This window comes from Bombus terrestris, chromosome 17, assembly GCF_910591885.1.
Source record: "Bombus terrestris chromosome 17, iyBomTerr1.2, whole genome shotgun sequence".
NCBI classification, from domain to species: Eukaryota; Metazoa; Arthropoda; class Insecta; order Hymenoptera; family Apidae; genus Bombus; species Bombus terrestris.
In genome coordinates this window covers 356658-378629 of record NC_063285.1, presented here as the reverse complement: position 1 = coordinate 378629, position 21972 = coordinate 356658, and the positions used below count along the sequence as shown (strand labels likewise).

The following is a 21972-nucleotide window of genomic DNA, read 5'->3' as shown; positions in this document are numbered from 1 at the left end:
CGTGCCATCATTCTCGAACCGTGTAATTTACATATTATCACTTTTCATAGTCAACGTTCACCGCTGAATTTTCATTAAATAATCCATAATTTCGTCTAATATCGCGAATAAGAATAAAATATCGGATGACACGTCGAAAATACAATCTCCCGAAAATGATGGTACAATCGACCGAGTGAAAAGAATAACGTTTATTCATTTAAAATTCCACTTTGAAAAAAAATAAGTTTGGAAATTCATCAGCTTCCGAGGTATCAAACTTTTGTTTCTGTTCACGTTTGTATTATTAAATATAGGCAATGCCATGATTTGCTTTCTATCATTGCTATTATATATGCGTTATAACCTGACTTCCGCTACATAGGTCTGTCCTATTAATTTCCTTTATTCTCTACTTTATTGGAGTAGTTTCAAAAATAAGGGTAAGATTAGTACTTTTTAAGAATCGTTTTATTAATGCAACAAGTGTTCGAAATGTTGTCTGCTCTTTAAACTAAATTATTATGCGTCTCTTGTAGTAAATTATGTGCGTTGTGTAAATCTTCCAACGTTAAACCGACGTTTCTTTTTAATTCGTCTACGCCATTACTATTCATGGAGTATACCTTGGATTTAATAATACAAACCCAAGCAAAAACAGAAGTTTCATGTCCCGAAACTTGCAATTAATACACGGGTACCCGACGGATTTTTAAATTTACTTTTTCTCCTTTTTTCAGAGATTAAGCATTAAATTTTGCATTTAGTGTCATCACCCGCCCGACTGTATCACAAATTTGGAGACAGTTGAAGGGAAACGTGCATAAATATTCTTAAGTGCTTTATTTACTATCCGTTCTTAATTATGCAATAAATGTTATACTTTAATGTCCCATTAATATCAATTCCGTTACTTTCGCCAATTCTTTGAAGTAGTCCAAGTTAATAAAAATAAACACAGCAAATGCGAATGAATCAGAGATCAAGGCCGGTGGTTGATGTTCAGAACTAAGGAATGATGAGTTATACTAACTAATAAAACAGTGAAAATCGGCATCGATGAACTCTCGTTAAATACGGCTTGTTCAGACAAAAATATAAATATTAATTTCAATCATTGACTAAATAAATTGTGTACTATGGAGATATATAGCAAGTAAAATGTCTGTATTCGAGGGATGAAATTAGGCTATAAATTAGGCTATTAGGATATTCCTTTCGATTTTGCTAATACATTTGTTACGACCGTTCGCGGAGAGACGCGGTCGCTAGGAAAACGCGTCAGCGAGAGGCGTAACTTCTCGCTAATAGTCGTTCCCCTGTTTCGGTTTAGATAACAGAGGTGGTTCAACTGAATGTAACACTGTATTAACAGGTTAATATAAAATAGTATATTTAACAATAGTGTGGTGAATGTATTACAGAAAATTGACTCAATGTAATCGGTTTGAATTTGTTCGTCAGACCTCTCGATGCGTAACGTTCGATTCGTCAGAAGGAACTGTTCGTCTTTCGATGATTCCTTTGTCTCATTTTGAAGACGACCTCCACTATGCTCGGGTCACGCCACCGTTCGCGCCTATGATCACGTATGTCCGTTCTTGTGTGGAAAACGTAACGGATAAAATTCGAGGTTTCGAGAGCTCGCTGCTTGGTGACAACTATGCGCTCGTCGATACATTGTATATGATCCGGCGGTCAGATAAGACGATCTGCCTGCGACACTGTAGGGCTGCGAGCGACGGTTAGAAAATACAGTCTGTGGTAAGCCTCGTGGCGTAACAACATTCTTTTGAATAATCTGCATTTTTTACCACTAAAGAAGGTGAAATTAAAACACAGTCAACCAAGTCACACACATATAATATTCGTTTGCCGAGTGATAAGCGCATAAGTGATAAGTGTTTTGAGTGAATATTACAAACGGGCACAAACGCACATAATTTTTACTCCTCCGAGCCATATTCCACGTCGACCGATAACAGTGTCACGACCGGCATACTTCAAATTTCGATGGACCGATGATGGAGATAGAGATGTGGCGGCCTTGGCGACAATGTATATCGCCGAAGTGCCTAATGAGTCATCTGTATCCTAACGATCCTTCCACCGAATGTGTTAGAAGTGTGACAACGGTCACGTACGCCTACAGGATAGTGGGGATATTGAGGGATGACAAACAAAGAAGAAACAGATGCCACCAAGAGTAAGATTGTAAGAGCTTCAGTCTTGGAAAGTCACGGCTGAAGCTCAGAACAAAATCGCAGTCAGTGTAAATTCAGAAATAAATTCTCTTGTTTTTTTTGTTACCTTAATTTTTTCTTTTCGTTCGAGCCTCCTGCTTTTTATTTTACGTGACAACAGCAACGTTGCTTGGAAAGGAGAAGGAACCAACGAAGACATCGACGCAGCAGTACTGCACGACACCAATTTCCAGCTACCGAGCATCTGTCTTTGGCAAAAGGTAAGTTCGTTGCGCTATCAATCAGATTCAATTCTCCCTCCTCCTGTACAGCTTCGATCTCTCGATATAGAAATACGTAAAACGGCACTCGTCTTAAACGACGCAGATTACGATGTTCCATAAACCGCACCTCGTCGTTTTGCGCTTCTCAAAGCATCGCAGTAACCTTTGCGAAGAAATTGGGCGGCCTACGAAAATCCTCACGTTTTGTTCCTGCGGACGGAACATGTGGATATCCGTATCATTATAGCTTTCCAAGTCAGTATATCGTAGAGGTAGTTTAAGCGAATGTCCAACGAGCACTTGACGATTGAACGAATGCTCTGATTAATGATCCAAAAGTATCTCACTTTCGTTGTTGGGATTCATTTTGGAGGGTCAAAATTATTGTAACAACTTTGAAGAAACAAGTAGAGCAGCATCATTACTGGCAACGCGAGCGAGCATGTGTTTAACAATTTTTCTACTACTGCCTCTGGCAGATTTAAGAAAAAGCGGATTAATAGTCTACCGGCCCGTAACCGAAGTCAACAAAATACCGATTTATAAGCTATCGGTCGATAAACGCTGGCGTTTTAGAGACCATTAATAGACTGTCAATAAGCAATGTGTTAAAATGACTTGGGCCGAAAATTTCGCAAGTGAATGATTAAAGTGGAAGCTTACGGAAAATACGCAAAACAGTATAGTTACGTTTACGTTATCTTTGTCTTTCACGCGTCGAATTTGACAAAGTAAAGTTAACGTGTCTGCTAAACTAATAGTTTCTCAACGTAAATAAGTTAATACATTTTTTGTACAGAATGCCCTGTTGAATGGATTGATGTATTAAAAAATATACGATCCCATTTGAAGTAACATCCATGACGTTTGTATGTCCATTACGCGTTCTTTTACGCAAAAACTAATCACGTTATGTTATACCCATCTCGAAACCATTCGTCTTGTTCCTGAAACATTTTCGTCATTCCAAGTGATAAACTTGGCTGGGACATCCTGTATGTATAAGTCGTGGATAGTTGTACCGATGGGTAAATTGTATGTCGCAAAAGACACGTTTAAAAATTAGATTTTTAGATCGAAACCAGTGTTTTTCGACTGGTTGAAACCAGTCTTTAAGCTTTCACCATCAAGAAGACACGAGATTGTAGCAAGTCAGTGGGATAAGTCACACAGAGACTAAGACTATGAATTAGAAAGAAGACTAAGAAACAAGAACTAAGAACCTGTTAAAATGGTTAAAATGAATTTTTTCAATTGCCGAACATTGTAATTTAAGACCTAAATAAATTCCATAATCGATACTTGGCTTTCAATAACTTTACGATGTATTTTGTGCAAAAAATCTGCAATAAATAAAAGTGCGGGATACTTTTGCGAAATGTAAGAATGAATAATGTCAATAAGAAAGAATAGGCATAAATTTCTACTACTCGTAATCCATTGATGGAACACGCGAAAACAGAAAAATGAAAGATGAATGCGAGGTTCAGATACAATTATTATACTTCAACAGTAGCTTTTAAATTGTACTGCGTTTATTTCTTTGATCTCACCTTGAATCTTAACTATACCACTCGAATTATCAAAATGTAAGATATATAAGGTATCAAACACTTTCATGTGTTTGACCATAAAATGATTTAAGCAAAGATTTCTCCGATTACTTGAGCAATATAAATTCCAACTTACTTGCTACTCTCATTAGAAACCTCTTGCCGGAAAATCGTTGTTACGGGCCAGTGATCCAAATATAATTACTACCATCGTCGACAGGATGATTTAAGAGGTTGTGCTACGTTGGGTAGCTTTATGAAACCGAGCACTTCATAAAATACTCGTACTTTTACGAATTTTTAATACTCGCGATTAACACTTTTCGTCGTTCGGATTAGATATTTGTTAAGTTTATACAATAAGTTGATACTCAAATTTATACAATATCTTGCAACGATATAGGTGAAATGTTGTATCTTGAAATGTCCTCTACTATCAAGCAAAGAAAAAAGCAAAAATATTAATTTTTGGCGTAATGCTTACATAAGTAGTCATTTTGAAAAACAATTTACGTAATTAAATTTGCCACTAAAAATAAATAATTTTTGTATAAAATATTTTTTTGTACTTCAAGGAGTTTCCGAGGTATTAAGAAAAATTCCAGCCCTACTTTGAGAGCTGTTTTCGCCTCCTGAATATCACCGATATAATAAAATATGGATCAAATGTCTTCGTAAGCTAATAAATTTCATGAAAATTGGTTATCGACGCTTGGAAAATCTTCCTAAGTAACGACTCAGTAGCGACAATAACGTATTGGGACTAATAAAGCACAATACTGTTTTACTCGGAATTCAACATCTTCCCAAGCTTTGATATAACAAATATAGCGTTGTATTCAAAATACTACAGCTGATATTGACATTGAAATCTCCGAATCGTCCCCCACCTATTAAAATTAGCTGAGACGCCTTATATATTATTATAACATTTAAGATTCTGCGATTTTTTCTCTTCTCATTCGCCATATTCTAACGCATACGTATCTACGTGAACGCGGTAATTTCCATTCTCTCGATCGGCACAACTTTGCAAACCAAATTTATTTCTTTTCAATAATTAAAAGTTGAATGCGCGAATAAATTAATAAATCAATATATAGCAGCATATAACTAGGATAACAACTTTATTATGTTTGAATCCGTTTAAACTATTGGAAAAGGAAATATACACTTTGCACTGGAATGGGCATAAAACTTTTACAAGAACTCAAGAACAAACGTTCCGTTAACGCCGTGCAAATTCTAAACGTAAAGTTTCGTTTTTATTACCGAAGGTAGGAAGCGCGACAAAGTTTCACTGTTTTTCCGATAGTTAAAATTTCCAGAAATTGTGCAAGTTAAATGTCTAGGAAGTCGAAGCGTTGGCTCGGTGCTCATTAAAACCTGATACTTCATCGTGTCAATAAAAGTACATGCAACGGCCAGTACAAATGCGCGATTAAATAATTTATCGTTTAATAATCAGGACATAATTTTCTTTTGCTTATAATTTGATCGACGGAGATTCGTTGTCTGCTTCATTTCTTCATCCATGACACTTGCATCTCTTCCGCAATCATCGATACGAACTATATATGTATGTACATGTGGTGGATATTAAACGTGTTGATTTATTTAATGACGAGACAAGTGAATACTTGTGATAGTCGTAATCGTCTACTCGCTATAGCGTTACTGGATAATTATCCTCCTAGAGGGCAGGTTCGTCTACTTATACTTTGAATTCGATTCCTGTTGACGGTTGCTCGTAGCGACGATATCGTTTTATCCAGAGTTTGTTTACTTTTAAATCTTGTTTATCGAAAACGGTGTTGATACTCCGAGGCAAAACAACAGTATGAGTCACTCTCGATTCGAATCGTCCTATGAATGATGTGCCACTACATGCATATACCAAATATATTATATCTATAGGATGCGACACGCAAATGTAACCACTTAGATCAATGCACAAATAATGAAAGAAGATTTCAGATAAGATAACGTATCATAGATACGTATGCATGTCCTCCATAGATAGTCTAATTATAATCACACATAGTTCCTAGTTTTTGAGCTAGTATATTTAGTAGCATACATATATCTTCGTTACTTGTGCAGATACAAAAAAATGTATGAGAAAATAGTTCTTTGCATATTTTTATCATCGTATTATTTTAGTTGATAAACAATGGGCTTCAAACATGCTGCCTTGAGATGACGTTGGTAGAAACTTTGTGGTAATTTGAAAAGTAAGAAATTGAACATTTTCTTACCTTTGACCAAAATTGTATTATTTTACACGAGATGTTGGATTCGACTGGCCTTGCTTTCGAGATTCCAATAAATTGTATTGTTAAGTATCGTCAACTTTGTTTGATGACACTTCTGGGGTTACTATTTGTAACGATTACAAAGATCCCACGAATCGAAACGCAACCACAATTGAGTCAACGTGTTAATTAAAGCAGTGGAAAACTCTTTCGTCTTGTTCGTTTCGTTCACGTCGACGTGTACGGTCAATAAGAAAAAATAGAAATGGTGCTAATGTATGGAGAAGCCGTCAGGCATTCTGTAGATGCACAGCGACTACACCATTTCTCCAACTATGATCGAACGTGCAACGAAATGATCAATCATTCGTGTGTCGTATAGGAAAATATCTTGAAAATAACGGAGGTTATATCGAGAATTTCTTGTAAAATAATAATAATTTTAGGCAAAAATAAGGAAATTTCCTATTTCTCTCGCAATTATCATGAAATGTCTACCCAATGTTGTTTCAAGATCAACATATCTACGTGTTTAAAGTTCATTTCTTGTCAGCTAGAAATATCTCGTTATTATGAAACAAACCGTCGATGAACTTGAAACGTCGAAACAAGATATCTTTGAAGGAAAAAAACATGAAACACGAAACACGATATTCGCCGTTCTAAACCAAATAATTTTCTCCCCGTATATGTTTCCTTATGCGCAAAAATAACGAAGATTTCAAAAGGGAAACGACCTGTATAAAAATAATGATAAACGGTAGCAATCGAATTTACGATACATTTAAAAAATCGGATGAAATAAAAATTAAGTCATGCTAGCGTCAGGATATCTCGAAAACGAAGGTTTCATGTATAGGAATAAGTTGTTCAAAATGTGGACCTTGATTTGAATAAAATCGATTTCAAGTCCATTAAAGTCGGTGATTGTTGATTAGCCTTTATTATTTTTCAATAGAGCAGAATTACTTATTAGGAACAAGTTTCCCAAAGTTTATCAGAAGTTAACAATTCTGTGAAACAGAAATGAATTGAAACACAGGAGCGTAATTACAATTTTATACAGGAATAGCGGAACTGGAACTAAGAAGCCAATAAATCTGCAAAGCCCAACCAAGTGTAGAAGCGGAAAGTTAATCTAAACATTGTAAAATTGATTTATCAAATCGTGAACGAATAAAGCAGATATTTTAATCCAAGATCTTTCGTAACTTTGAATTAAGTTTTCCTACTTTTTCGTTATAGTTGGCTTTATTGTAACGGATGAAAAAGTTAAAGATTATAAGCATTGCACTCACAAGATAATTGTGCAACTTAAACATGTGACGCAAGAGACAACTTATGTATATTCTTATTGTCAGAATTCAACAATAACTTGTGCATGCCGAAATCAAAATAGTAAATTTATTTTAATAAACCAGCAATAATCGAACTATACTGCATGTTTACTTTAACTAAAAAAGATGAAATAAAATAAATATTTCAAGAATCTTCTTCGTTATAATAGTTGAAATATTTAGTAGATCGAAATATATTTTATAGCTTTAAAAAACATTTTGCTTATAAAAATATAAAAATAAAGTATAATATCATACGCAAAAATCACACCAAAATTTCTTTCTTAAACTATAGATATATATACACAGTTTATGGCGTCATTTGAACACATTCGAACAACTGGTCCATCTCGCAGACACATTAAACGCAGTCACTTTCCAATAAATTTGCCGACTATGACTAATAAATAGTAGAATGAGATTACCATTTTGAAGTATGAAAATAAAGATAATAAAGATGCATCCAAATAGAAAAAAAGACAAGATAGAAGTATTTGTCCTAAATACTGAAATGTAATTACAAATAAGACTAAACACAGTAGTGTGATGCACGTAAAACGACGAATCGTTACAAGTCGTATTGTAATTAACGAATACTACTGTTTATGTCTCGCTGACAACTTGTTAGCATCATATTTGGAATAGTAATAAGTCTACGTACGCAATCACTATCTAGCTGCAACACTTAACAGTATAAATAGACAGAGAACGAAATGCGGTCTCTGTACGATGAGAATGTTTACAGTAGAACCGCCCTTATCGGAACATCCATTATCCGAATACTCTACATGCGAATGTTGTGTTATCCGAACATAATATTTCTCAGTAACGGATGCCCTTTTCCGTTTCAAATGTGTACATACTTTATCAGCGTTTATTCTATTGACTGAATTCTGATTATAAGAACCTATTATGAATAGTTTTATTATTATGCATTTTTATTTATTACTTCTCTCTAATTGTATACACAATCGGTAAGACCTTCACCACTAATGACCGTCTTCGTTAAAAGAAGTAACTTTTGCCTGAAAACTTTTTTTCCATCTCTTACAGTTTGTGAGTTGTAACATAAAATTTAAAAATAGCGGAATTGTCAACTTGGCCTCTTAGAGTTAACGTTTCGTTATAGTTTCCTATATATATATGTTCTACATATCCCAAAAGTTTCATAATTTTCCGAATTTTCAGGTTGGGATTGTTTATATTAACTATACTGAATCAGCACACCGTGTGTACGTCTACTTACAGCGTTCGAGTCAGAAATATGTTGTTTATACAAAGGATATTCATTTACGTGTTAAATAGCGTAAAAGATAATTTTTGTCATTTCGATGGGAATAAAAAATATTTTTACAATCAGAAATTTGTAGAAGTATATCGCGTGTTTCATTTACGATGAATTCTACTAATTTCAAGTAGATGGATTATTTTATAATAATGAGTTTGTAGAGGTAACCTTAGTTTCGATACTATCAAGGTGGCATAACCTCTTAAGCTTACGCGAGACCTAGTTATAAAGCGATAATAATTCATATAATCCATGATAACGATGCGCAAACTATAAAGGACAAACGATTCAGCTTGGCCGTAGCATAATCGAGAGTGGCGGATAAGGGGAGGTTTGAGCATGAACCGCAAGTATAAAATTAGCTGAAAATTCAGGAAGATTATAATGATAATGCCGCTGCATAATGAAGGAGGATAATGTACCTTAACGATCGGTCAGTGATTAACCGCATACGCCTAGCCGATAATCTGGCCAGTTCACCCCGGCCCATATGCGTGGAACCGTCAAGATCCACCGTCAGAAGTGCCAACCACAGTGGTCCCTGTCGCCTTGGTAATTAGTGGAATAGCATTCGAGTGCAAGTTACGACTCATGGAGGGTGTTGTGGACTAGCCGTGCGGCAGACTAATCGATATCCGATCACTCGAGCAATACGTCAAGTACATCCCACGCGCGCTCTTTCACGATACGCGACCACGATCGTTTCATCCGGCCTGTCCACGATTCCACTCGATACCATTCTACTTTTCATGCAAAATGTTGCTTCACCCAGGCAAACGAGGCTTCGCTTCCTACAACCAGTCTGATAGGTCATCTTCAAACCGATACGAAGAAACTTTTCCGTTCAGCGATCACCAACCTGCAAATATTCCCAAACCAATTCCTTCGTTTCGAATTACCGACAACTTTTCGTAGATAGCGTCTAACACATGTACATATCGTATAGCTATTCAAGTTTTACGGAGAACTTTTCAAATAAAGCGTTTTATGAAAAGCACGGTAGAAGCTCCGAACATCCATTCTTCGAATATCCTAATATCCGACGTTCTGTTATCCGAACGTGGTATTTTTCACCGATGGATACCTTTCCTTGTTTCAAATATATATATATAGGAAATTGCAGTGATTCTACGCGAAAAAATAAGAAAAATATGCTATAACATTTTTTCATCCGAGACTTCGTTTCCGAGAAAATCGAGTTTGAAAATTTGACATGTATATTTAAATTTGACTGATTGCTGGATCAAAGAAGAGCAAATAATTGGCAGGAACTAAACTACATGTGGAAATAAGTAAAAAATGTAAGGTAAAATTTTTTCATAGGGTGCCTCGTTTTTCCGAGAAAAATAAATTTGAAAATATATCATGCGCGTGTATCAGACCATTTAGTAATTTTCGTAACAGACCGTTCCAACTTTATTTTCTTGGAAATGAGGTCTTAAACGGAAAATATTATTTTACATTTTTTACATATTTTAACATGTATAATAACTTCGCGTTGGTTGCTTATTCATACCTAGTCAATACTTGACCAAGTCTAAGTATGCTTGACAAATTTCCAAACCCGATTTCCTCAAAGACAAAGCGACACGTAGAGAATTTTTATTCCACATTTCCGACTTTGTTTTATAACACGATTTGCGACTCACCCTGTATTTTAATAGTGTCGGTTCAACCATCCGACCTATAAAAGCTTTTTACTCCGTTGCTTTAACAACACCCTTCTTCCATAATTCCTTTAGTTTTACTTCGGCCGTCGACAATCTCGTTCTATCGCCGTATCAGTCACCGTAATCAAATTTGAATAAGCAGATTCAATAAATTCCAACACCTACATTTTACTAATGTTGATATACAACGTACCTATTCTTTCCTTGATTCGATCGAGTAAATTGTAATTAGAAGAATTTAGTACGAGACTGATAGCATTCTAATCATCGAAACAGAATACGACATAATTAATAAACTAGGAAGTGGTCGAAAGTTGTAAATGCGACAAAATTAGCAAAAATTAAAAATAAAAGATTGAAAAGCAAAAACACGATATTGAGAATAATCTAAAGCGTGTAGATTCCTCGGATGCTGCTCTATGCAGTTGCCTGCATTGAAAAAGTTGTATGACTTGGAAGTCAAAAAGATACGAAGTACATAAATATTTAAAGAATCCATCAATTAATCGCAATCTGTGTGCGAATAAATGAAATTTCACATTAGAAAAATGATTGTTTTATTATACGAACAGACTTGGCAGAAAGACGTAACTTTCGTTTGCACGACGAGACAAATTTATTTATGATTGAAATATAGCGAAAGCCAAACACGAAACCAAACTGAATGTAAAAAGATCTGCAAGTTGTTTTTGGTGAAGTTGGAAGATTGGTCTTTGTTGATGATATCCTGTTTTACATACATACGAAAGAAGGATTAAAAAAGAAACTGCGAGAGGATTAGCAACGGACAAGCGTAGAATACTCGACAAAAATAATTTACAGCAAGGTTTCTAAACTATGGGTCACGAAACAGAATTGTCAGATCGTGAAAATATTTGCAACCGCCACACGCCAGTGAAATAAAAAATGTCAACCATCTGTTGTTAAGATCATGACAAATTCACACGGGACTATTAATCGACACAGACGTAAAACATTAGCTTCTTAAACGATCATTTAAGTGGACTTTTGCTGGTACCTAACGCATGTATGACATTTTGTGTTATATATCTATCGCAAAATGACGCCTTTTGAAAAAAGTGAACGCAGCAGTTCAGGTAACGAACAAGAAGTTGATCCACCCTTTAGAATAGAATTTACAATAGAATTTGGAATAGAAAGGCGTGAGGTTCTTTTAACAGTTAAAAAGATTAGTTTACTAGACGTCGTGTAACAAAAATTGCAGTTGGTCGGAAGCACGAAGAAAATTTAAGAGATACGTTTTGTGAAATGTCAGTTATATGCGTATGAAAAGTTTGTGCATTGGCCGATTTAAAGGAAATTTTCACTATGCACATAACTGACATAAATCTAGAAAATATATTTTCTAGACTTTAATTATAGTTTAATTTACAGGATAAAAAGTTTCAAGAAGCAACCTTTGCTATTTTTGTCGTGATTCCGGCCAATTGTAATTTTTGTCAATACTCTCTCTACACAACATATAGGAAACCAACCTTTCTAGCTTCTAAAGAAAACTCAAGTCGACTGGTTCAATTTTTACAAAGTTCTTTCGTCTTGAAGAACGTACAGTTTTAAATGACGCTCGCAGTGCGTATTTTCATTCATTTTCATACGCGGCATACGAGCATAGACGATAGATGCGGAGCACAAGTGCGTAGGAGAAGTGCGACGCGTTGGTGTGGCGTGAGATCCAATAATTAAGTTTACTATTAATCGTCGAGGGTCAGCTGGGCTCACACGAGCTACAGGCACGTCCATCCTGACGAGGTGTTTGGTTCAGCCCTCCAGAGACTGAAATCGAGACCTATAGCCCGATTGTCGGATCCTCTGCACTACTAATTGCTCTACGCGGATTAATCGCTTGGATCTTATATGCATAGCTGATGCTATGTACAGGGTGCTCGAAAATGATTTGTCGCGAGCATCGTAGTGTTATTCTACGCTCCGCTTGAACTTTCTTGTTACACTTTTCAATTCCGTTATATTGTACTCATCGTTACGGCTCAAAGACCCAAAGAAACTATGGTTAGCAACTCGATCGTTCTTTTGGGAAAAAATGCTAAACTTGCATTAGTTTTCAAACTTATTTCGTAATCTGCTTACCTTTTATAGTCGGCTGCAGAGAAAAAGAATTTTTTTTATGTATATCTTTTATATACTCTGCAATTTGTCAGTAGACATTAAGCAAATTGTTGCAAATGTGGTAAAATAACACGACGATGGTGTCTCCCTCAAGACAGCGTTATCGTTATAATCAGTCCATCTAATTTATTTATTCTTAGTAAACAATTTTCTCGAGTTTAACGAATTTCCTTCGGTAATTATTGATTCTGGAGATAAAATATAACAACTTTGCTAAATTTTTCAACGACATTTCTAACAAAAATAATGTCCATTTCGTTTTTATTAATATTTTCCGCTTTATAATTTACAACAAATTCTACCTACAAACACGAATAGCAGCGAGGTTGTCAGGTCTGCTGTTTCACTTAACTGTGCTAATCAATGTAATACTTTATTTTCGTATTGCAGTTATTTTTATTAACATTTAACGTTTTAAAATAAATATGACTAATGTTGGAAATTGTTATTATTATTTTCATAGTATCATACTATGGTTATATTTGTAGTTGATTAACGCGTTCCATTTTGTGTAACACTGTTTGCTAAGAACTATTATACCTTAATGCCATCCAATATGTGTAATTTTAATTACCGATGTATTATTCGTATTATTCCAGCTACCAGTTTCAGAGAAATTATTCAAAATGTTTTTTCTACCTCGTGAAAACTGTATTATTTAATTCTTCCTGAAGAAGTAGTTTTGATTAAATTGAACAAAACAAAACAAAGAAATAGCTATATCATTCGCTATTGCTCAAAGGGTTAAGCCAGGCAGGAGATTTAAAAAGTTAAAAATTGTCTTTAACACTGTGAACGAATTTGTGGTGGAAGTTTTGGGTATGAGTCGGTATGGTGTGTTAAAGGCGTTCTGTAAATTGGATCTATCAGCGCATTTGGATGGTGCTATATCATGCTGAAAGTAGCGGCCAGAGAGAAGGAGCACCACCATCTTTCAACGTCAACACAGCCTACTCTCGACCATTCTCTTGCCCTTCCCTTCAATCTGCTTTAACTAAAACTGGTACGCGAAACAACACACTGGAGATTGCAACAGGGCTAAGTAAAGCTGATCCCTAGATTCTCGATATTGCTCTTAAAGATGAACAATAGATACACAGTTTATGTGGTTCTCTAATCGATTTGCTATTTCCGTCTGATTAACCGCAGCTTGTTTCGATATGATTAATTGACTTTGCCAATAGCTTGAAGATTAAAGTTTCTCGTTGTTCGTTTTAAACATTTAAAATAAAGAACAACGCCCAAGCACATTTATATATTGTTATATATAATTCCCATTTTTAAATTAACTAAATAATTTGATATCGATGATTCAGGCTTATCGTAATTGCCGATACTTGTAATACTTTGTCATTTTTATTCACATTCGTATGGAATGCGTTATAATATGTACCATATTTTAAAATTGTGCTATATAAAACACAGTAAATCAAGGGAACAAATGTTATATATTTTGGATAAAGTATTTGTTACAAGTTAGAAACTAAAGTGACCCGTTTCAAATCTATTAGCATTTAAATAGAGAAAGTTATGCGCTTGGATGATAAGGGGCTTATCGAACTACGTTAATCTTCGTTCTTGAAATAAGCCAGCTGAGTTTCGATGTCGATATCCAAATGTAAACCACAAAGAGCCTTCAGTCTTAAATGTAACCATACTGCAACATTCGCATGAAATTGAAGTGCGTATGTCTTACACTGCAAAAGGAAAACCAACAAATTAAAGTGCAAAAGCTGTTGAAAGGCAACAATGATTAACATCATGCCTGTTGTCTTTTATTTAATTTAATACACGAATACAATGAATGTAGACATTATTCATAGATTATTAAATTGCACAAAATCAATTTTCTAATTAACTTTTCGATTGATTATCTTTGAAAATAGGAATTATTACAAATAGTTCCAGTCATTTAATTGAATTCAGCGCGATAAGATAGCAAATCATTCAATTAGAAAGAGACGAATTATACGTATAATAAAAAATATTTCAATCAAATTGTATAGGAAACTACAATTGATAAAGAAAGAGTAAACTTGATTGTAACTTTGATAATGCGTAAACAACGTATTAATAATTAAAATTTCTCAGCTACGGTATTCGGTAGGTTTGTAACTCGACTGTCATTGGTATAGTTGTATTCCATTGTTCGTACAATAGTTGGTATACCATGTAGGGTATACTGAAGGAGCTAGGGACGTCATTCATCAGAGGCAACAGTAACCGAGATCGCCGAAATCAAGATTTTGACGTGGTTAGAATCGTAACAGAATCAAAAAGATTCATAGAGATCGAGATCGACAGCGAAATTGCTGCCTGGTAAAGGAAAAATCAGGACAGTGAAAAGAACCGACCCGTTGGAAGACGATGCAAGAAAGAAGAAAAAGGCAAGCAACGATAAAAATAAAAATAAACCGGGCAAGAAACGATAACGTGGATAGGAATAACGATACGTTACGACGCGAAGAACGAAAGAAAGTTTGAAATGACAAGGTCAAGGGGAAGATCGAGGTGAACTTCGTAATGTCGGTTAAGGGAGTAAGCGATCGCACAGAAGGCCAGTAAGTCCTGCTCTTCAGTCTGCTAATCCTACATTGGCAAGACAATTAACTCCGAGCAAGAATAGAGATCTTGTTTGGTTGTCTCTGCCCGCCGAGCTAGTCTCTCCATCTCTCTCCCTCTTTCCCTCTCTCTCTCTCTTTCTCTCGCTGTATAGCAACTGGAGCCGTGTAATATCGCGAGACATTGGTCTGCGCAAAGGGCTGCTCAGCCAGCGGCTGTTTCACCGTAGGGATCACAATATCCTTCTATCCGCTTCAGAAATATCCGGCTGATGTCACTTCGCGTCCTAGAGAGGCCGGAAAGATAATCAAACTCCTCACCGACAATTTACGGTTATTTGTAGTCGTGTACGCATACATGCCGGTAATTCTCTGTAGAGGTAAACCGATTTCAGGACTGTCGCTTTTCTCGGCTTCCGAGGATTCTCCCTGATTTTCTCCTTCTATCGTCCCATCTGCGTTTCCTTTGTCCCCCGCCGTTTTCTTCATCTCTCTGCCTACTTTCTTCCATCTGTATCTTCAGCTTCTCCAAATCTCGACTTAGTTATCTGTAACTAAGCTAATCCCAACCAAGAAGTCGGACTATCCCACAACGTGGGCTACTTAAACACGAGTCCGACCGATCCGCCAAAGCCTCCAGACCTCTTCTAATCCACTCCCTCGAGCTTATATATACTCGAATCCTTACGTCGAGTCCCTTCTGGATATACATAGCTTCCACCTCGGTTGGCTAGAAGATCGGCCAAGGCAAAGTCCTCGATCCTCTCGCCTCAGTTAGCGGAAGACCATTTTTACTACCAATTTTGCCGTTCTGATTTTTTCTTGCGACAAGACCGTCTACCCTCATCGAGTCTTCTCAACCGATAAACATAAGAATAATTCGCAATTTTCACCATCATCCAGCTAAAGCTAATAAGATTCCCTGTATTTTCTCTTCTTCTAAATGTCGCTATATACAATTTTACGATGCAAAACTACTGCACTACAACACTTGCACTGGTCCGTATCCACAGAAGAATTTTACTTCTGGAAGACAAATTTGTATCTCGTATGCTAAATTTTTGCCTGCCGGTTCAATCGATTTTGATATCGATTATCTTTCCTTCTCTTCAACTGTTGCTGAAACAAGCTAAACGACTAGGCTCTTTTGGAAAATGAGGGCAAATGTTAAAAATACTCTTTTAATTTCGCAGGAAAGTTCGCTCTGAAACGTATGCGTAAGGGCGTTTATTGAGAAGGATATAGATGTCGTGATTCGAAGGTAAATCGGAGAAAGCGCGGTACGCGTGGAAGAAGGAAAGATGGTGGTAGAAAGGAGAGAACAGAGACAAGAGCGCTTCGATTGGATCGTCGAGGATTGAAAGAACTTGATTGGTGATACGGATCGCTACCTTGCAAAATAGAATCTCCGTGAAATCGCAGATTCCCTTGCATGCAAGTTGCGTTCTTGCACTGATTGTCGTGCCGCTTCTGACTAGCTTCTGCAGGAAACGACAGATTTCAGATCAGCTATTTCTATTACCAGCAACTTTCTTCGCCTTCGTTCTCTCTTTCTCAAAATATTAGCCGAATAATGACCAAATCGATATTACGGTTCGTATATGGTTATCTAATAACCGCATTAATGTTCTATAATCACATCCGCACCGGATGTTACGCATTTGGTAATGTTGTTAGCTGCAGATGGAACGTAGGTATTTAAGAGATGCGAGCCGACTGATCGATGCAATCAGATTATTTCAATTAAATGATGTGCAATATGTATCCTAATATTCCACACCTCGTATCAAATTATTATGCGAAAGTGCAAAAGTATATCTCCCACGCTAAAGTAACAGATACCGAAAGCTAATATTTCGTTCATATTTTTATATCCATCGTTTCATATTGCGAGAATAAAACAACTTTTGTTGAAATTCGTTAGAGAAAACTAGGCGCGGAATACATATCGCAATGGTTGTATATTATTAATGTATTGTTACGATAATATGCAGCTTATGGTATCGAATGTATTTCAATTAGGGATTAGCTAAAGTGATCCGCAGTCCGCGCGAATAGATTAGATTATAGCTTTGAAACGATTCGACATGCGAGAAAATGTCATAGAAATAAATTAAATTCTTCTAAATTCGCTATATTTTGATATTTGTGCGTTTCAGTTATATCCCAATACACGTTTAACAGAACATTTTTAACGGAACTATTAGATGCTGTGCTTTTGCTGACGATTGGACAGTGTCATTGGGATAATAATGAATATTTAAAATTGTAAGGAAATCTCAAAGTGAATATCATAATTGCTAAAAGCTCGTAATTCAATAATACGGTATCAGTTGAAGTATCAATTTGTTTTAACAAACAACGATAAATTTTGAAATTACGTTTTGTGAAAAATCGATAGTTTGACCATATTTTATTTCACCATATGTAGATATAATTTGAAAGAAGTAAAATTTAAAAATTTACATTTCCTCCAATGTTCCGCGTGTATTCAAAAAACGAAACAATTCGATAAATCAAATTGAGCGTATATGGAAAGAAAAGAAGCGCGACGTTAAACAGGTGACAGAGAGAACGCGATACTCTTATCCGTAATGGCTCAGAATTGGTAATCTCATTCAGCAGTCTATTATTACGAGTGGTTGCAGTCTTTTTAGCATACATTTCATGATGCATTTCGTGGAAGGATCGTCTAGGCAGGCAAATACATCGATTTGACATGAGTTCTGGCTTTCTTGTCGTGGAAAAGTCATTACACTCGATTCTAGGCGGATTACGCGACGAATCTCTTTCAAATATGACGACTACCTCAAGATGCAGACACTCATCGCGACCCAATTACTTTTCACCAGCTATCCGATCATTTTGTAATGCTATGCACGTCTGGCGAATTTTAGTTGTTGGGAACAATGCTTCTAAACGCAAGCCGTTGCACTTTAGAGCATTATACGGAAGAGCACAGGGCAAGAACTTGTGCGGATTTAACTTTGAAAAGAATCGGGACAGACTGCGTTACTTTGCCCAACGTTAGATGTTATAAGGCACGAGATTTGTTCGTTTTTCCTATCATGCAACGGTTTTCTATGAAATCGGAATTGGAAATATTCAATGAAAATCAAACTTATCTCTTTTAAACTAGTTTAAATTCGTTTGATTTTCAACCATTTTCGACGAAACGATACAAATAAGTATAAGCAGAGAATACAATAATACCGATCAGCAGAAAAGCGAATGCGCGCAAATTATATTACATGCATATGTGTATCTGGTCTTTGCTAATAAAACGTTTTGTTGATGCACTGTTACGTTATAAATCAAGTTACAACGTATTTGAAGGTAAAACCTAGATTTAATGGTAAACCGCGAACCACAAATAACATGAATATACAAATACACGCGCGCTACAATATATTACATAAGTACAAACAATATAAGTACGCTATGCAGCTTGTAAAGTAATCCTTGTTATTAATTTAGAAAGTCAACTATGCAAAGTTGAAATTAAACACAGTCGTATGGAATAATGCATGGTTTGGATGGAGCCTAATTGAATTAGTTACAACCAATTATTAAATGTTTCGTATTGCATTTCAATACACGAACATGCAAAACTAATGAATATAAATGTTTTTATGTTATATGAATGATCGTACAAACATCAAACAATTTCCCACTACGTATTTTGTTTGTACATGTTGGACCGTACATTTTGAAAGTGGTCTAAATTCATTTTCCTTTGCTTCGAGATGTTCAAGTTTGTATTTCCATCGATTGAAAAATCCTGACGCGGTTTACTTGGTTTCTCCACGTCTCTATATGTTTAAACAGCTGTAAATTCATTATATATGTCGGGTTAGCGTCGGGTTTAGGGGCGTGTAACGAATCTTTATTCGGATTAGTCATCATTGTTATAGAATAAAGATTATATTTACTGGTATAAATATGATTTTTACAAGGTTTGACAAATAACCGTGGTGACTAAACACTCGAGACGTTAAAAACAATGTTCTTAGGTTCAATAACGAATCCACGGTCAACGGGGCAACCCTTTGTTAAATGTAGAATATATTTTGGAAGCACAAAGTAACGTTTGCTGTGACGTTCGGTATAATACTGCACGTAAAGACGATGTGAAAACTCTCCAAGGTGATCGCAAGAATAAAAGACTGATGGAAATTTTCCTCTCCTTACGATCGCGTTTGTTCGTCGCATATTGGCCGGGGATACCAACAAAATTCCAGCCGCCGTTGCTAGGCAGATCCGCGTAGAGCTGACATTGCTCCTGCCCGGGGTTTGATTGTTAATACAACGTCTGTCCCACAATATTGGCACTTTTCTGTTAGGTAAAAACGTTCATCCCATGACCGTGGCTACGTTCGGTGACCAGTTGTGTCACCTCGAGCCCAAGCCCACTGTCGCAAATCTCGGGCGAACATAATCGGATTGAATCATAACAACTACCTCTAAGTTTTATTATTTAAGTACAGCTATAATAAATAGTTTAGACCAAAGTATCGGGGATGTTCCCAAAAATTCCAAAAGAAAGGCCCCGATGTCCTTCCATCTTCGACATATAAATAATCTTTTTGAAAATTAACTAGACCGACACCTTTTTTCGGGGTCATCAATGGATTTACGCCACTTTCGAAATTAACGCATTGCACAATTCATCAAATTTTAATCATTTAAGATTTATATTTTATACTTTAATCCACTTTTATCTATAAATAAGAGCAGAAGAAACAACGTACTATTGTTTCATTTCAGTATTTATTTATCTACTGTAACAGTGTGCTTGTAAGGTTAATATCGAATACATTCAATTTTTCATTTGATCCTTGATCAAAGGATCCTTATGTGGAAGCGTTTTAAAATACTCGTGATATAAGGCAATAATTGCATCATATCTGTATATTTTATCATATTCTACATATATATTTATGTTTGTTGTAATTTGTAATTTTTATTCTGTAATTTATTATCAACGTAATTCCTTCTGTAAATAATGAGCTAGAGAAAGACGTTCGAAATATCCAGAGGTTTCATCGAAATTTATTACAAAGTTTAGATTCGCGTTAAAGCGTTAAATAAATAAGTCAAGTTTCTGAATATAAAATAAATGTTTATCGTGTTGATCAACCCGATATAAATGTAAAGCTATTATTAATTTAATAATACTTTAAATGTAACAACAATTTACGAACATATTTCAGAATCGCATTTAAAGATGCGTGCAATAATATATCAGATATAGAAATATGGACATTCACAATCATTTTTTTTTGTTTCATTGCTAATATTATGTCGACTGTTTGGGAAGGCTACAGGTTACGGGGACTTGCATCGCTTTCAAAGTAAATGATTTTTTAAAACATATTTTGATCACACCAAAATCACGATAAAATCACACCAAAGTGTATCTGAATTTGTTGTTTTGTCAAATTTTTCAAAAAATGAAATTACGTGGCCTTTAAAATACGTGATCCATACTTAACTAAATGTATGCAGTGGAACTCTCTTGCAGTATCCTTCTTAACAATTATAAAACGTTTTATTGCTACGTGACTTTTAGTTAAAAAATGCTACTCCGTTTCAGCACCTATTTTAAAGCTTTGTTAAATAGCGCAATATCCAGCACCATTTGTACGGATCCGATTCAACGTAACATAGTAACATAAATTTGCATTATGTTTTCCATCAATATTGTTTATTAGAAAGATTGGTTTGCAATTAGTTTTGGTCGGTTTATTGAAAATTGCCGCTGACAAGCGATAAGATAACCGATCGGTTTGGGCACCTTGGATAAACTGTATCTGTATTTTCGAGCTATCGCGGGGAGACGCGGTCGTTAGAATACGCGCCAACGGGAGTCGTAAATTCCCGTTACGATTAGAATGATCGACACCACGAATAGTTCGATCCCCGTATTTCGATTAAGATAATAGGGGTGATTCAGGTATGATAACACTGTGGCTCACAGAGTTAAAATTTGTATTTCCAACACTTAGTATACACGATTGAATAGATATAAACACTTAATAACTTAGCACGGTATGAGACTTAATGTTAGAAGTTAGGCGTTAGATCTTTGACTGAGGTAGGAAAATTTGAGAGATATAGGAACGGTGAGAGTTATAGGGAATGCAGGAACTCTAGTCACTGTGAGAGACGATGGAAAACTCTGAAGCTTATTCTAATGTGAATAAGGAGGAAAGCTTGGTATGGGTGTGCCCTTTGAACGAAGAACGCGGATTCGTTGCTTACATTTTTAGTTAGTAGAGTGAGGGCAATAATCCGCGATGTCGATTGGTTGGGACCAATGTTAGGAAGGAAGAGAGGAGGAAGAAACCTCCTACCAACTTGGGTCCTAGGCGACATTGTTCACAGGGACACTCAGATTTTTCGTTAGGTATATCTCCGCTTTCTTCGTAATTCTTAAGAGCACATAATTCTAAAAACCGGCCGAAAATACTTCTGGAATTAGAAAGTCTCTTCTGGCAAACAGATGTGCTTAGACCATGTGTGCGAACAATGCAGCTAGAATTGCAACTTTATAGTGGGTCCTTGGGCCTATGGAGTGTTAGAAGGACGGCAGGTAGACCGGTGGTTGGCAAGCCGCGCGGGATGGCGTGCAGATGTGTTGCGCGACAGAACATCCTCCCCCCGTTGAGAGGGCACCGATCAAAATTCTGTAGAGGTAGAGTTAATTAAATCTCC

General features: G+C 36.0%; 1 protein-coding gene across 2 annotated transcripts in view; it reads left to right on the top strand.

Annotated features, from left to right (window-relative positions):
- LOC100651120 (4-coumarate--CoA ligase 1) overlaps nt 1-21972 on the top strand; it is an 82040-nt gene that overhangs the window by 8289 nt on the left and 51779 nt on the right. The window contains exon 1 of one of the 2 annotated variants that reach the window (XM_020868692.2): nt 2270-2443. The exons of the other annotated variant lie outside the window; for it this stretch is intronic. The gene's annotated coding sequence lies outside the window, so the exon portion shown is untranslated. Of the gene's footprint in view, nt 1-2269; nt 2444-21972 lie in introns of those variants that run through there. 2 annotated transcript variants of the gene reach the window in all.